This window comes from Phyllobates terribilis, unplaced genomic scaffold (assembly GCF_046119375.1).
Source record: "Phyllobates terribilis strain yellow unplaced genomic scaffold, ASM4611937v1 Scaffold_250__1_contigs__length_2853362, whole genome shotgun sequence".
NCBI lineage: Eukaryota > Metazoa > Chordata > Amphibia > Anura > Dendrobatidae > Phyllobates > Phyllobates terribilis.
This window is the reverse complement of record NW_027363010.1, coordinates 41,328-57,888: the sequence shown is the minus strand read 5'-3', so window position 1 is coordinate 57,888 and position 16,561 is coordinate 41,328. Positions and strand designations below refer to the sequence as shown.

At 43.8% G+C, this 16,561-nt stretch overlaps 1 long non-coding RNA gene across 1 annotated transcript in view; it reads right to left on the bottom strand.

The window, feature by feature from the left end:
• LOC141218890 (uncharacterized) overlaps positions 1-16,076 on the bottom strand; it is a 56,848-nt gene extending 40,772 nt beyond the window's left edge. Inside the window, exons 1-2 of the long non-coding RNA XR_012287574.1 lie at positions 15,864-16,076; positions 8,541-8,708 (exon numbers count right to left, since the gene is read on the bottom strand). This is a non-coding gene — a long non-coding RNA (uncharacterized lncRNA). The remainder of the gene's footprint in view (positions 1-8,540; positions 8,709-15,863) is intronic.
• Between the last annotated feature and the right edge of the window lie 485 nt (positions 16,077-16,561).

Genomic DNA, 16,561 nt, shown 5'->3' with positions numbered 1-16,561 from the left:
GGATCCAAGGAAAGATGGGTGAATCTCAACCATTAAGCTAATTATGGACAAATGGACAATTACTTTATAACTAATTATTGTATGTACCTGCTGCAATCTGATTCTTTTTAATGGACAATCCAAGAATAAATCGATACATTTTTTTATAAGAATATCGTGATATTGATACTTTGAGAAGTCCTCAGTAGGAAAAATAATACAGAGAAGAGTATTATTTTACAATGGTGAGCCAGCCAGTCCTGTTTTTCGTTTTTTTTTTAATTAAGTGAATTTCTTCCGTGAACAAGGGGGGAAGTCCTGACGAGCTGAACAGCTGTTGTTCACGTGTCAGTAAATTCACTAATTTGTCACGAGAAGCAGAAAGGATCTATAGACTGAGGTACTAACAAGGAACAGAATCACACAGGAAAAGAATCAGACGAACTGAAGACAGGATGTGCTGATAAAGAGAAGCTAAGGAATCTTAAGGTAAGCAAAATATGGATATAATTTCTTCTTTTGCTAAACAAAGTAATATTAATTTCAAAGTTAATGTAGGAGATGACATAGAAGTTTTGTGGCTCAGTTTATACAAAGAATGTGAATTGCAGAATTTACAGTTCACTTCTAAATTGGTAAATAGAGACAAACAGAAATTGAGAAATATTCTACATTTGGTAGATTTTTTTCATAGTCTTGTGTTAGAGATTTCTAAGCAGAAAAATAGTGTAGAAATGTCAGATGGTGATACTGATTCTGACTGTAATGTGGAAAATAAACAAGAAATAAGACACGTGTCTGTAACTGAAGGTGACCTTGGGTCTGACCAAGAGATGGACATACAGAAACCTGACATGGGAGGAGACATGACTGACATACGAGAAACCGACATACTAGGTGATGTGGGAGGAGACGTGAGTGACGTAGGAGGAGCGGACGTACAAGAGCCACTAAAAATATCAGAGAATTCAGGAATTACCCAGGCTCAACTGCAAATTAAAATGAGGAAAAATTTGCTGAAATTATACAAAATCATGCCAAAATATGATGTCAAAATCCATGCCTGTAGAAATTCAGAGACATTTGAGAGCTTCTCTGATAAGTTTGATTTATCCAATGAGGAGAGGAATCAATTATTTAAAATATGGATTCCTGTGACATTGTCCAGACGTTTACATTTAATGCCCTGTGAAAATGACTCTCCTAATGGATGGGAAAATGATTCGGACAGATTAAGATATTTGATTTATTGTGTCACAAAGGATTTTCCCAACATAGAAGATCTGCAGAAACTAAGGATTGGTAGGAAGGAATGTACATATACATTCATGTCCATATTTGAACGGTTGTACAAAGCTCTCATCAAAAATGGAAAAGTACAACATATGATAAAAAGTTTTGTACAAAAATTCAAATTCCTAGATCCAGTATCTAGAGTTATAGCGTCACAAAAAGAATCCCTATTCAAATGTGTGCAGTTGCTGGATTCTGTTAGGAAACATGAGAATCGTGAAAAGGAAAAAAATCAAGTTAATTTTATAAAACCAGGAAAGGTAAAATCTTATCAAAAGCCAATATCAAACTCTCCTAGACTGAGTCATCCCCATAGTGAACTCTATCAAATACGCAGGAGATTTCATATCTGTTATAAGCCATATCAGCCAGTGCAAAGGTCCATCTCTTCACAGAATGAGTTAATTCTCAGTCAGAACTGTGATTCTCTAAAAAGGAAAATGGCCGAAACTGATGGACAGAGTCAGGTGAGACGACCGGCTCACAGTGACGTCATGGAATGTGGACAGAAGGACAGGCAGTTCTCTGAGGTTTTGAAGGATAGAAAAATGTCTTTCCTAAATAGGGCGTTCCTGGAGATATTTGAGAGAGACAGAAGATTTGGTTTAGGGAGTGGCTAAGGAAAAACTGTAATTATAATGTAGCATAGAAGTGTTACAATGTCTCAATATTTATTTATAATCTTATACAGTAAAATTGTAGTTACATAGTTTCTACCGTGTTTCCCCGAAAGTAAGGCCCCCCCGAAAGTAAGGCAGGGTGGGGGGTTTCGGGGGGTCCGCCAATGTAGGGCACCCCCTGATTGTAAGGCAGGGTAGCGGCGGGGGGGGCGGGGAATGTAAGGCTGATTGGCCGATCAGCCTGTTCGTCACAGGCTCCGTACCGTAGTCCCTGCTGGCCACCAGCCCGAGCTGTGATTGGCCAGTCAGCCGGCTCGCAGCTGATTGGCCGAATCAGCTGCGACGTCACCGCCTACAGGCTCGCTCCGATTGGTCCAGCTTCCCCGGCATCCGAATCGTCAGCCCGGCACCGCAGAGGAGATCGAAACAGAAGGAAAGTAACGGTAAGTTCCGAAACTCTCTGTGTGTGTGTGTGTGTGTGTGTCTGTGTGTGTGTGTGTGTGTGTACGGTATGTGTACGGTATGTGTATGGGTGCCGTATGGGGCTGTATGTGTCAGTGTGTGTACGGTACCGGTACGATATGTGTGTGGGTGCCGTGTGGGGCTGTACCGGTACCGTATGTGTCAGTATGTGTGGTGGCAGAGTGGGGGGCAGAACCACTGTATGGGGATGCTGCAGGGGGGAGGATGGGGAGGGTTGCCGGACTGTTAATAAATGTTAATTTTATTGTTAAAAAAAATTGTCGTCATTTTTTTTCCCAATGTAAGGCCTCCCCCGAAAGTAAGGCAGGGTGGGACTTTTGGGGGTAAAATTAATGTAAGACAGGGCCTTACTTTCGGGGAAACACGGTAGTAGTTCATGTATGTATATATATATACACTTGTCTAAGTAGAGATTGTGTATAATTGTATTTATATATATGTTTATAAAATATATATATATATTAATTAATAAATTAGAACTTCATATATAAATTTAAGTAACAATATTTTGAATTACATTAGAACCAACCAATATATGTATAAGATATTTAAATAATTCTGTTTCTGTATGAATTTGATATTTAATTTTATTTTCTTATATTTCCTTAGAGTTTTCATTCCAAAGCAGGATTTGATCAAACAACTCTAAAATGGATTTATTTCTTTATTCACACAGGAAGCTGAAAATTGCATGATTTATGTGTAACATTAATTAATTAATATTTTCTGTGCATGAAGTGTTCGTGCAAATTAAAGTAGCTTTACAGCATGACGTGTGACAGCTGCGGCCTTTGAACTTTGAGCTAATAGTATAGATCCTATTCATTCTATTTTCAGCTGATGTAACTTAAGACCGGGCAGCCAGTGAAAATAAGAATCTATAAGGCTGAGTTCACACGATGCGTATTTCATGTGTTTCCGCAGCGTTTTTGCAGTTGCGTAAACGCCGCGGAAACGCATGAAAAACGCATGGTAGAAGGGAAGCAATGTTCCCCAATTGAAATCCGCATGTACTGTGCCCATGATGCGGATTTTTCCGCAGCGTAAACGCTGCGCTCAAAAATCCGCAGCATGTCATTTAATTTTGCGGAAACGCGGCGTTTTCGCCGCCATTGACTTGCATTAGAACGCGCCAATTCCGCAAGACTGCATCTGTACTTGCGTAATTGGTGCGTTCTAATATGCGGATGGTACCCGGGTGTGGAGGAGAGGAGAGTCTCATCCACACCCAGGTACCATTAAAAAAGCTGTAAAAACAAGAATAAAATAAAAAATATATATATACTTACCATCTGTCGGCCCGCGCAGCGCTCCTGCTTGCTTCCCGGCACTTGCAGTGAGTTGTAGGACCTGCGGTGACGTCAGAGTCATGTGACGGGTCACGTGACGCTGACGTTGGCAGGTCTTTCAATTCAAAGTTGCCGGCAGCCGGGAGAACGGAGTGAGCAGGACAGCGCGGGCCATCGGAGGTAAGTATATACACTCTCTAGGGTCACACTGTATAAATCCATGCTGTTTGCATGGATTTATATAGTGTGACCTAGTTGTCAAGCACTTTCCAAGAGATGCTAAAATCACCAGTAAAGCGCTTGTCAATCTGCATGCGGAAACGCATGTGAATCTGCATGTGGATCCGCATGTATTCTGCAGGAAAAACGCATTTCTGCATGCGTTTTTTCTGCCAGGGAGATGCAGAAATGATGCAGAAATTTTCTGCTTCATTTCTGCATCGTGTGCACATAGCCAAACAAGAGGTTTTTTTTTCAAGTATCTGAAATTTCAGCAACTTACTCTCATATTATATAATATGTACTTGGGGAATATTCAAAGAATATTAAGATATTTAATTGATATGACAATGCGCATTAATAAATTGGGATACAACAATTTTGGGTTAAATATATATATATCTAAAACTTCATATGTGGAATGTTTGAGTTGAACAGATCTGTGAATGTCAGAGTGAAGGTGACAGATGAGTAAATCAGCAGCTGCTAAGTGTGATTGATGTGACAGAGGCCTCGTACGTTTGTATGTTTGGAAAAAAAAAATGTTTCTTTATGTGAAGGTACAAAAATATATTTAATTCTGAAAAAAAATTATAATACATAATTAGGTATTATCTACATATATATATACTTCTATATTTCTTTAATAATTATTATTTCTTGATTTAACTAATAGTGGATAAGAGCAACCACACATCAAATGGTTTACAAAGCAAATTTATATTTAGAATAATTTTCCACATGATAATATTCTTGAATAACTATGATATTATTTTTAATGGTTACCTAAATAGGTACACACCTCTCTGTAGACAAATCTATGCTACTCATCGATATGAAATTTATGCAAAATGTTCATAGAAGAATAATTATTTTTAATTTGGTTCTGATATATACATAAATTTTATAAAATAATATTTTTTGGTATTAAAGGGGAAAATGTGTTTTTGATCCTGATTACATAATCACTTTTGATCAATACTTATTTTTTCACACATTTTAATAAAGAAGAAACAATAATAGAATCATAGAATCATAGAATGGTAGAGTTGGAAGGGACCTCCTGGGTCATCTGGTCCAACCCCCTGCTCAAAGCAGGATTCACTAGATCATCTCAGACAGATGTCTGTCCAGCCTCTGTTTGAAGACGTCCATTGAAGGGGAACTCACCACCTCTCGTGGCAGCCTGTTCCACTCATTAATCACCCTAACTGTCAAAAAGTTATAAGGTACAATGGTATAATTAAGAAGGGTATTACATGCAAAGTTGCATAGTTTAATAATTTTTTGGTGATACAAGGTTATGACAAATATGAAATCATCCAGATAATGGAAATATAAAGGTATTTTTTATGGAGAATATAATTACTCTTCATTTGTCATTAACATATGAAGGCCTTATTTTTATTTTCATTTTTACATTTTTATTCTTACTTATTTTCTTATTTTTCCATTTTTCAGTTTTAATTTTCAATTTTTGATTTTAATTCAGTTCAATATTTCAACTGAGAAAACACATTAATATTTAATGGGGTAATGTCTAGTACAAAGAATATTGCTTCATTAAATATAATGATGATATGAATTAATATAAGAAAAATGTTTACATTTTCTGAGTAAACACAACAATTCATTCATTCATTCTTACATTCATATATTTATTCATTTTAGTTCAGCAGTATACATTCTTTGGTATTATTGGTTTAATAAAGATATAAACACTTGTTGTTTCAAAACACACTGACACCTATGGGTTGGAAAAGGCAATTACACCTATGACATAAAAATGTTCTATCACATGAAGAACTTGATTAATAATGAATTATTATCTATTATTGTTTATTATTCCAAACATAATTTATTTTAATATTTTGATAATAATTAGATGGATATTATTGATTGCTATGGTACGCTGTGATATTATAGGTTAGGAAAGTTGCCAGATTTGGTATCAGATTAGGGAATGAAGACTTCAATCAAGACATCGCAATTATGAATTCTATCTTAATAAAGACTTTCATATTTATAAATCAAAGAGACTCTCAGAGGTTACAAGAAGACGCAACCGATATCCGGAAGTCTCAGAAGGTAACAGGTGTGAATGCTGAGTGATAATAGACTGTGTCAGATACAATTCACACCACTGATCACCGGGACGGCAGAGGACGATGATCCTATATGTACTGTGTTGTGTTCAAGTTTCATCACGTTCCAGTGGTTTCTTATCACCTGCAACGCTTCAATGAAAGCTGGTGAACAGGTAATACCTGGCATATGTGTCCTGTATATAAAGGACTGAGTACTGGTTATGGGGCTATATAAAGCAGGGAAGTGTCAAGTTAACCCTTGCTTTACTGACCAAAGACGTCACATCTGTTCCAAAAGTGACATGAGACCAGTGCAGATGACACGGGGAAGATTCCAGAATATCCAACGTCAGTCCAGGTGACATCACACAGATATTAAAGCTACATTTCATCCATAGACTTTGTTTTCTTATCAGTTGACACACATGATCTTTCTAATAAAGAGTACAGTTTATGGACTGCACAATGATGAATACAATTATGGACCGTACAATATCTACACGCTGTCATTTATTTCAAAGGAGTTTTCATCTAAAGACTGTGTTATAAAAGAACCAAGAAGAAGATGAGACGACGACCCGATGACATCAGATGATGACGATTGGACCCGCGATTACTTCAATTTAGATATAGGGAAGTATAATTATACATATTAAATGAATATTAGTCACGGCTTACCATAACATGAATTCACATCATTATATAACAATAATCCGATATTGATATTATTATTATTATTATTATGGAAATTTAATGATATTGCCAAGGAAGAAGGAAAGAAAAAATGATTGTTATCCTAATGATAAACCTGTCTTCTTTTGAGGATTTTTCAGTCCTTTTTATCCTCAAAAAGGGGGGAATGTTAAATAATTAATAATCGATAATCATTTTTCTTAAATCTGAGTTCTATGCATCAGCCATCGTGTCTAGTTGACATGCGCTATTTGTGTGTGTATTTTTGGTTCACCACCATATGTAGAACAGGTGTCCATACGACTGGCTATAAAAGCCCATGGTATAGAAAGGGGGGGCTCTCTTGCTCTTCCCACCCCACAAGACACAGAATCTTCATGCTGAGAAGTATCTGACATGTAGGCCTGGACACGTGCTGGATAAAGACATGATTTACCAGCCAGGATCCAAGGAAAGATGGGTGAATCTCAACAATTAAGCTAATTATGGACAAATGGACAATTACTTTATAACTAATTATTGTATGTACCTGCTGCAATCTGATTCTTTTTAATGGACAATCCAAGAATAAATAGATACATTTTTTTATAAGAATATCGTGATATTGATACTTTGAGAAGTCCTCAGTAGAAAAAATAATACAGAAAGAGTATTATTTTACAGCCGCGCATGACGTCACTGCCATGCGCGGCTGACATGGAAAGATCAGCTCCCGGAAGTCACTCCCATGCCGGGTCTGTGTGTGCGGGGAGCAGTGACTTCACTCTCCTTCATAGCCGGCACACAGCTTAGCCGTGCTGCGGCTCCTGCTGCTGCCGGGCTATAGCGTGTGCCCGCTTATTAAAGGACATGAATATTCACCCCCTCCCCACGCCCATGGGCGTGGAGAGAGGTTGAATATTCAAGCCCTTTAATAGCGGGCACAGGCGATTCCGGCAGCAGCAGGAGCCGCAGCGCGGCTACACTGTGTGCTGCTATTAAGGAGCATGAATATTCAGTGCTCCCCATGCCCCATGGGCGTGGGGAGCAGTGAATATTAATTTGCTGTAGCAGCGGGGACAGTGTAGGCTGCAGCGGGCGGCCGCTGCCTCCTGTGCCCCGCTCCTCCACCGCTACCCCCACACCCCACATATATATATATACACACCCCCCCCCAACATTCGGACTATAAGATGCACCCCCCATTTTCCACCAAAATTTTGGAGGAAAAAAGTGCGTCTTATAGTCTGAAAAATACGGTAGATTATTAAATTAAATAGAGATTTAGGATTAAATCAGTGTAGGGTGCGGACAACCCCTTTAAATTGTTAATTGAAATAAAAACAGTTCCCCGTTGTATTAATAAGGCAGTGATTCCAACTGTATTACCACTGGGAGACCCCCAACTCACACTCCTATTTCCCGAGTGCCTTCCACGCCAAGCTTGGTTATGGAGGCTTTGGATTACCATCCATACTGTTCAGCACAGATCATGCTTCTTATGTCTTCATCGATCCCCCAGAACACAACCCTGCATTACCGCGTCCTTCAGGCTTTGTCCAATTATTTTCTCCAAATTTGTTTGCCGATCAGTGGCAAGAGGCTGTTGAGCTACTCAATCTCCTTGTTCCTTTGGAAAATTGGCACACTCTTGCATATAACAGTAGAGAATGGCCAAATCTTACGGAGACACTGGTAGATCGCAACGAAACATGGAGAGAGCAGATGTTCAGCAGTGAACTTGGAGTCTCCCTCCTCTATGAAGCTTTGCCGTACACATCTGACTTACTCCTGAGGACTTCTCGTAATTCACATGTGCAAAAATAGTTCAATCCACAACTAAAACGCTGGAACCAACTCGTGGAAAACTGGATAAAGATAGATAAAAGGCACATTACCTGTGGGTAGCCCAAGTGTGAAGTAATTGTCAGGTCCAGGATTGAACTGGGCGATGCGATTACTTAGGTATTTTGCTGCCCATTCGCTGGCCAGGGCATAGTCATCAAGAATCACCAGCCGCATGATTGTGCCCACAAGCTCTCGCCTGGCAGCATGTGGCTAACAAACTGAAAAGAGAAGCGATACACAAGATAAGAGGTGACACAATAATATACAAAAGAGGTAACACAATAATACACAGTCGGCAAGTTTGGAGACTGAAACACATTCTGGCTTTCATAAAGTTTGCTGCTTCAGTTTTTATAGTGTCAATTTGCATTAACTGTAGATTGTTATGAAGAATGATCAGATGAATTGTTAAAAAAAAAAAAAATGCATATTAATTTTTTCCCAAAGAAATTACTTAACCACAAAACCCTATCACTACACTATGTGTGCTGTAGCCTGCTTCTCCGGGTCCTACATCACCAAAGCTTGGCACTTCGGGGACACATACCTCCCGTCCACGACCTGTCCGGCAGCAACCTTACATACCCCCCCTCTGCCCAAAGCAGGGGGGGGGCTTGGCACCTTCTGCCACCATACAATAGATACACAAAAGGTATAACGCAGTGTTTCCCAAACCCCATCCTCACAGACCCCACAGGTCATATTTTCAGGATCTCCTTAGTATTACACAGGTGATTGAAGTATCATCAAGGCATCAGGAATTCTCTCACCTGTGTAATACTAAGGAGATTCTGAAAACATGACCTATGGGGGTCCGTGAGGATGGGGTTTGGGAAACACTGCTATAACAGAACAAAACTAAAAATAACCAGACCATACAGCACGGCATCAGCCGTTTAAATGTAGTGCTTTTCTCGGCCTCCAGCAGACTGAGCAGCACATGCAAGGTTTGCTCACCTTGCACAACACACAGCACCACTGAGACAGGCGCAGCTGTCTTAAATCAGGCCTTCCAAGACCTGGACTGGAGGTAAGTGAGCAGCTATTTCCCCCCAACTCTTTCAGCTGCTCTTAAAACCCGGCCCTTTAATCCGGGCCCATTAACTCCCTCCCAGCACTATGTGTCCTGGAGCCTGCTTCTCCATGTCCTACATCACCGAAGTTTGGTACTTCGGGGACACATACCTCCCATCCACGACCTGTCTGGCAGCCACCTTACAGTGTGCTGCACTGAGTTAGACCAGAAATGAACCAGAAGATAACTGAAGGTAACTGCACAGCCAGAGTAAAAAATGTTTCTCTTTGTTTTCACTCTCACCCCTATAGTCCTACACGTTCTACTAACCCTTCTAATCCCTACACCTAGTAATGAACTGGTCATCTCTCCCTCCATCTCACCTCCTCCTCAGATCTGTTCCTCAACATACAATCCTCTGTCTCTAAACACAGACAGCCACCTCACGCTCGCTCCTTCTGCTCCTCACTGCTGGCGATATCTCTCCAAATCATGGCCCTCCTCACCACATCCCCACAGTCACTTCTACCTCTCATCCACAATCTATCAAATTTCCGCAACATTTCTAACCCTATACCCATTGCCCATCCCCAGCTTCCCCAATCCCACTAACAGGAGCTCTATGGAATGCTCTCTCCGTCTGCAACAAACTTTTCATTACTAACAAACTTTCCTTCCTTGGCATCAATGGTACCTGACTCACCCCCTCTGACATGGCCTCTCCAGCTGCACTTTCATACGTTGGATTCCACCTTTCCCACACCCCTCGCCCCATCGGCAAGCATGGCAAAGGAGTTTGTTTTCTCCTGTCAGATAACTGTACTCTGCTGCCCGACTAATCCACCTGTCCCCCCCACTATTCCCTGGCCTCTCCCCTCTGTCAATCCCTTCACTGGCTCCCCATTATCCAGAGACTCCAGATGAAAACCCTAACCATGACATACCAAGCCATCCACAACCTGTCTCCTCCATATAACTGTGACTTAGTGTCCTGGTACTTACCTGCACGCAACCTCCAATCCTCACAAGATCTCCTTCTCTACTCCCCTCTTATCTCCTCTTCCCACAATCGCACGCAAGATTTCTCCCATGCATCCCCCTACTCTAGAACTCTCTACCCCAATATATCAGACTGTTGCCAACCGTGGAAACCTTCAAAAGGAAGCTGAAGATCCACTTCTTCTGACAAGCCTACAATCTGCAGTAACCACCGCTCCATCATACCACTGCACGACCAGCTCTACCCTCACCTACTGTATCCTCACCCATTCATTGTAGACTGTAAGCCCTCGCGGGCAGGGTCCTCGCTCCTCCTGTACCAGTCGGTGATTCGTTTTTGTTCAAGATTATTGTACTTGTTTTTTGCTATGTATATCCCTTTTCACATGTAAAGCTCCATGTAATAAATGGCACTATAAAAAATAATAACTTAATAGGGGGGGGTTAATTTGCTGTGGAGACTTCAGGACTCCGAAAAAAGTCCAGCAAGTCCCTGTATCACTTCCTACATAGGATTCAGCTATGGAATTGGTTCAACACCAGTGCAGAGCTTGCTCAAGAATGGCAGCAGGCGGGCGTCAGTGCATCTGTACACACCGTGAGGAGAAGGATTTTGGAGGCTGTGCTGGTGTCAAGTAGGGCAGCAAAGAAACCACTTTTCTCCATGAAAAAGATGAAGAACAGGATTATAAAATGCAGTAAACTACAGTGATTGGATTACAGAGGACTGGGGTAAAGTTATTTCCCTGATGAAGGCCCCCTTCAAACTGTTAGGGACATATGGAAGAATGAATGTCCGGAGAAGAAAAGCTGAGTGCTACTTTGAGTCCTGTGTTATGCCAACAGTAAAGCACCCGAGACGAGTCATGTGTGGAGTTATCCATCATCAAAAGGGAGTGGGCTCACTCACAATTTTGCCTAAGAACACTGCAGGAGCATTTTTGGTGATTAACAATGCATATATGAGCATGACGGAGAATATGTCACAAGGCAAAAGTGACAACTAAGTGTCTGGGTAACATTGACATTTTGGGTTCATGGCCAGTAAACTCTCCAGATCTCAATTCGATTGTGGTCACTCCTCAAAAAGCGGGTGGACAAACAGAAATGTATGTAGTGAGCTCCTAGCACTGATTAGACAAAAATTGTCCGTCGTCAGTCAGGATTTGGCCCAGCAGCCGATATCCAGCTGCCAAGGCGAAGGGAACGAGTCTTGAAAAATAAGGGTCAACACTGTGAATATTGAATCTTTCCATAAACTTGATGTATTTGTCAATAAAAGTGTAAAACTTATAAAATGCTGATAATTGTACTACAGTAACCACAGAAACATCTGACTAAAAGATCTAAAAACACTGAAGTGAACACCAAAATTTGTATCAGTCACAAGACTTTTGGCCAGAACTGTACATAAAGTGACACAAAACAAGATACAAGACATAGGTCAAAAAAAATTCTCCATCTTCTTCGTTCCGTCAATCCGTGAAAAATGGGACTGCACTCAGATGTCATCTGAGTGCAGTGCGATCTTTTCGAAGGACTCATTAACTTGCATGGCCGAACGTGATCCGAATATTAGATGAAACTCAAGCATAGTGATTTTTGTCCTCGGACAGACTGTCTATGGGGCCGTGCACATGTGCGATTTTTCTCCTTGGACAAACACTGGTCACAGTGCGATTCAATGTTTTGTCAGATCGCACTCCGACCGAAAACACTGCTATCTGCACCTGCCTTAACATTGCAACGCTAACAATAGTAATCTCAGCAAGGACTGCTGGGAGATTTCAGCTCAGAAGCCTGCAGATCTCTGAACGCAGCTCTAGACTATCACTGGCTGTAACTCAGGATTAGTAATCGATACGTTTTTCGAAAGTTACACAATAAACTATAATAAATTACTCTCATGTGAACACAAATTCTAAAGGAGAACTCTAACACTAAGATATTAACTTAAGGAGGAATTCACACATCCGTGGTGGGATCCGAGGACCCGGCCCGGCTCTCCGGACCTGATCAGTGCCACATCTATTCCTAGGAGGTAATCACAGATCAGCACTGGTGACCCAGCGGTTGTCAGATCTGAGCTCGCTCCGTGGAGCACAGATGTGTGAATTCAGCCTTACAGAAGTTGTCCCAGAGTAGAAAGCCAGAGCTGTTGGATTACAGCGCCACCCCTAGGTACAGGCTGTGTGTGGCATTACAGCTCAGCACCTGTCACGTCACTAGACCGGAGCTGTAGTACCAGACACAACCTGGGGCCAGGACTGGCGCTCTGTGTTCCTTTTTCTCATGGACAAACCCTGTGCAGAAAAATACAGAATCCAGGAACCTCCAAACATGGCAGACATCGCCAAGTTCTAACAGTGCATAATGGGCAGAGCTCCAGCCATACTGTCAGTGACTGGAAACCTGGTTTATAGTCCAACTGCTGACAGGTGAGAGGCTGCGGCCCCCTGTAATCCCCGGCTCTGACCCGTCACCGACCATTGCTGCAGGGGACTAACCACATCCACAGGAAGCCAGGGTGCCCCCCCCCCGGACTGAGACTGCCCCCCCCGGGAGCTCAGTGTGGGGTGCGCAGTCATCCGCCATGTCTCCCCAATACTCAGCAGCCTCACCACCCACAACTCGCTCTGCAGCCTCCTCCCTGGTAAACGTTAGAATGTATGGGCTCCTTCCAGGTATGACGTAGTTTGCGGGGGCGTGTCCTGACTGCATTATGGGCGTGTTCTAGTTTAGCACCAGACGCCAGAGATTCATGCAGAAAGTGATACGGTGAAGCTTCAGGAGGAGGTCAGTGCTGGGCTCTGGGGGATGCTGCTTGCTTTGGGTGGTCTGTGGGGCTGGTGGGGGCATGTTCTGGGTATTCTGGGGGGATGTTGCACGTGTGTGTGTGTGTCTTTCCTAAATTCCTAAACACCCACCGGAAAACTAAGGCGCCCGCGAGTTGCGGGGTGAATTGGCAACTCGGGGGTGTACTTATTTCCTCTGTGGGTAGGTCACAATTTTTTTTTTTACCGTCCAAGATCCATCTTGGCAAAAGTATGGTGGTAATTTCTGCCTTTCTGGACATTGGGGCGGGGTTTATTTTGATCGACGCTAGGTTCGATCAGGACCTCAAACCTCATAAATTTTCTGGCTCAACACCCATAATCGCCATTGACTCTGCACCCTTGAGCTAGGGGTATTTTACTCTTGTCGCTCGTGTGCTACATCTGCAGGTAGGGGCCTTGCACTCTAAATTTATTGACTGTTATGTGCTAGAGGGCTTGCCCTCTCCTGTGGTCCTTGGACTACCTTGGTTTACGCTGCACAATCCTGTGGTAGGTTGTGTGCCCACTATGCGTCTTTTAAGCGTTTCCGCAGCGGCAATTCCATTGCAGAAACGCTTAAACGCTTGGTAGAAGGTCTGCAATGTTCCCCAATGATAATCCCCATGTGCTGTGCACATGCTGCGGAAATTTCCGCTGCGCATTATCAGTGCGGAAAAATCCGCAGCACTACCAATTATTTTGCGTAATCGCAACGTTTTCGCCTCCATTGAATGGCTTAATATCCGCATGACTACATGTGCACATGCGGATATTAAGCGATTCAACGTGTGGATGGTACCCGGGTCTGGAGAAGAAGAGACTCTCCTCAAGACCCGGGTACCATGGTACCTGTAGTAAAAAAAAAAAAAAAGAAAAGAAAAAAATACATTATTCTTACCTTCTGATGGCCCCCTGTCTTTTCTCCGCTGCGCCCAGTCTCTTGTACGGCTCGTCAGCGGTCGCGTGATCTGTCACATGACTAAATGACGTCATGGAAGGTCCTTTCACACCACCGTGAGCCGTACAAGAGACCAGGGGCCATCAGAAGGTAAGTAAAATGTTTTTGTTTTTTGTTTTTTTTACCATTTTTAATCTTTTTTCTTCAACTATTAACTTGGTCACACTATATAAATCCATGCTGGTTGCACGTATTTATATAGTGTGACCAAGTTGTCAAGCACTTTCCAAGTGATGCTAAAATCGCTTGGAAAGCGCTTGACAACCCGCATGCGGAAATGCATGTGAAAAAACACTTCACTTACACTTGTCCCTGGCAGGAAAAACACATGTAAAATCCGCATGCATTTTTTTCTGCCAGGGAGATGCAGAAACGCTCAGGAAAAATCCAGAGCATTTCTGCATCGTGGGCACTTAGCCGTAGACTGGCAGACTCGGGAGGTGGTAAAATGGAGCGAGTATTGCCAAGAACACTGCTTGGTCACTCGGATAGCCACGGTGGGTCTGATTTTAGGAATGTGTTTTCTGAACAGGGGAGTCAAGAACTTCCTCCCCATCATCCTTATGATTGCGTCGGCAATATTATTCCTGGGGCCAAGCTACCAAAAAAACAGGTTATATAATATCTCTGGTTCAGAGAGGCAGGCCATGAAAAACTAGATCACTGAAAGTCTACCAAAGGGCCATAAGACTTTCTTCATCTCCCGTTGCAGTGGGGTTTTTCTTTGTCAAAAAACAAACAAACTAGGGGTTGTGCCCCTGCCTTGATTTTTGCGAGTTTAATCAGATTAAGGTCTGGGATGCATATCCTCTCCCTCTCATCCCAGACCTCTTTAGAAAACCATTTGGCTCCTACAATTTGATTAAACTAGACCTCAGGGTGGCTTATAATCTCATTCACATTGAGGAGATGAGTGGAAGACGGCCTTCAATACTCCTGAGGGGCACTATGAAAACCTTGTGATGGCATTTGGGTTGACTAATGCTCCCATTTTTACTCATCTGGCAGGTAGATCACAACAAACCCATCTTGATGACATAATGGTAGACTCCATACTAAATAAGGAGGGAGTCACTGACTGTGGTGGCCCCTCCCTGGGCCGTGGCGATTGGTGACCCCCCCTTCTCTGCCCCTTACTGACCAGTGATCCTGAAGCCCCCGGAAGGATCCAATGAAGCGAAAGGGACGGCTGCTGCAAGCCGTCCCCTGGATACATAAACACCGGGACATCCCACGTTACTTCCTTTCTTTGCTGGTCCCGGAGTCGAATGTCATGGAGATTTCAGGATCAGGTCAGATTGCTGAGGCCCTCCAGGCTGGGTTTGCACAGGGGGGCGAGCGCTGGTTACAGGCTCTCATGTCGGGGCTCAGCGCTCATCCCCCTGGCCCCAAGCTCTAAATCCCCAGATCACCCTGCCCCTGGCCCTCAACCCCTTATGGGAACATCATATTCCCCAGTCCCCTCACCACTTGGGCCTACTCACTCCAATTGCCCACGATACAACGGTCCCCTCCACGGCGGTCGGGTCATCTGGAACGGGGGGCTGCATTACTTCCGCGGCCTGGTCCCGATCCCCATCCTCACCTGACCGCCGCATCCGCACAACTTTACAGTGTTCATCGGGCCACTCAACCCGGCACGGGACGGCAGGTGGCTGCGGTAGTGCTGCAGGCGCGCGCTGACTCGGGGAAGCGGGCAGACGTGGCGGTCCGGAAGCGGGCGCGCGACTCCACTAGGCCGAAGAGGCATGTTGGGGGAGGCGGAGCTGGAGGGCAGGAAGCGCTCGATGCGCATGTGCGGGGCGCATGTCCGCCTCACGTGACCCCGCAGGTCACGCCCCCCAGTCCAGAAAGCTGCGGGGCGGAGCAGGAAGCTGAAGCTAGTGCGGCAGTGGACCCTGCGCCTCACTCACAGCGGGCGCAGGGCTCCACTGCACTAATAAATGAGTGCGGGCTGTCTTCCATGTCGGCGGCGGGCACAGAGGGGATTCAGGTCTCCTGCCTGCCGCCGGCGCTGGAGACAGCATAGAGCCTGTTGTTCCCCACCCCTGTTAACACTCCCGTCCCGCATCCTGCCGAGGAGCGCCCTGGAGGGCGGAGGTCCAGCAGGCACTCCCGTCCTCCAGAGCGCTTTAGGCACAGCACCCCGCAGCCTCACAGAAGAAGCTGCGGGCCACTTAGTAACCATTCCCCGCCCCCTCAACACACAGCAGGGGCTGTGGCAGAGCAGAGCTCCAGACAGGAATCCTCTGCCGGGGGCTGTGCTCTGCCTCCCCCCCAAAC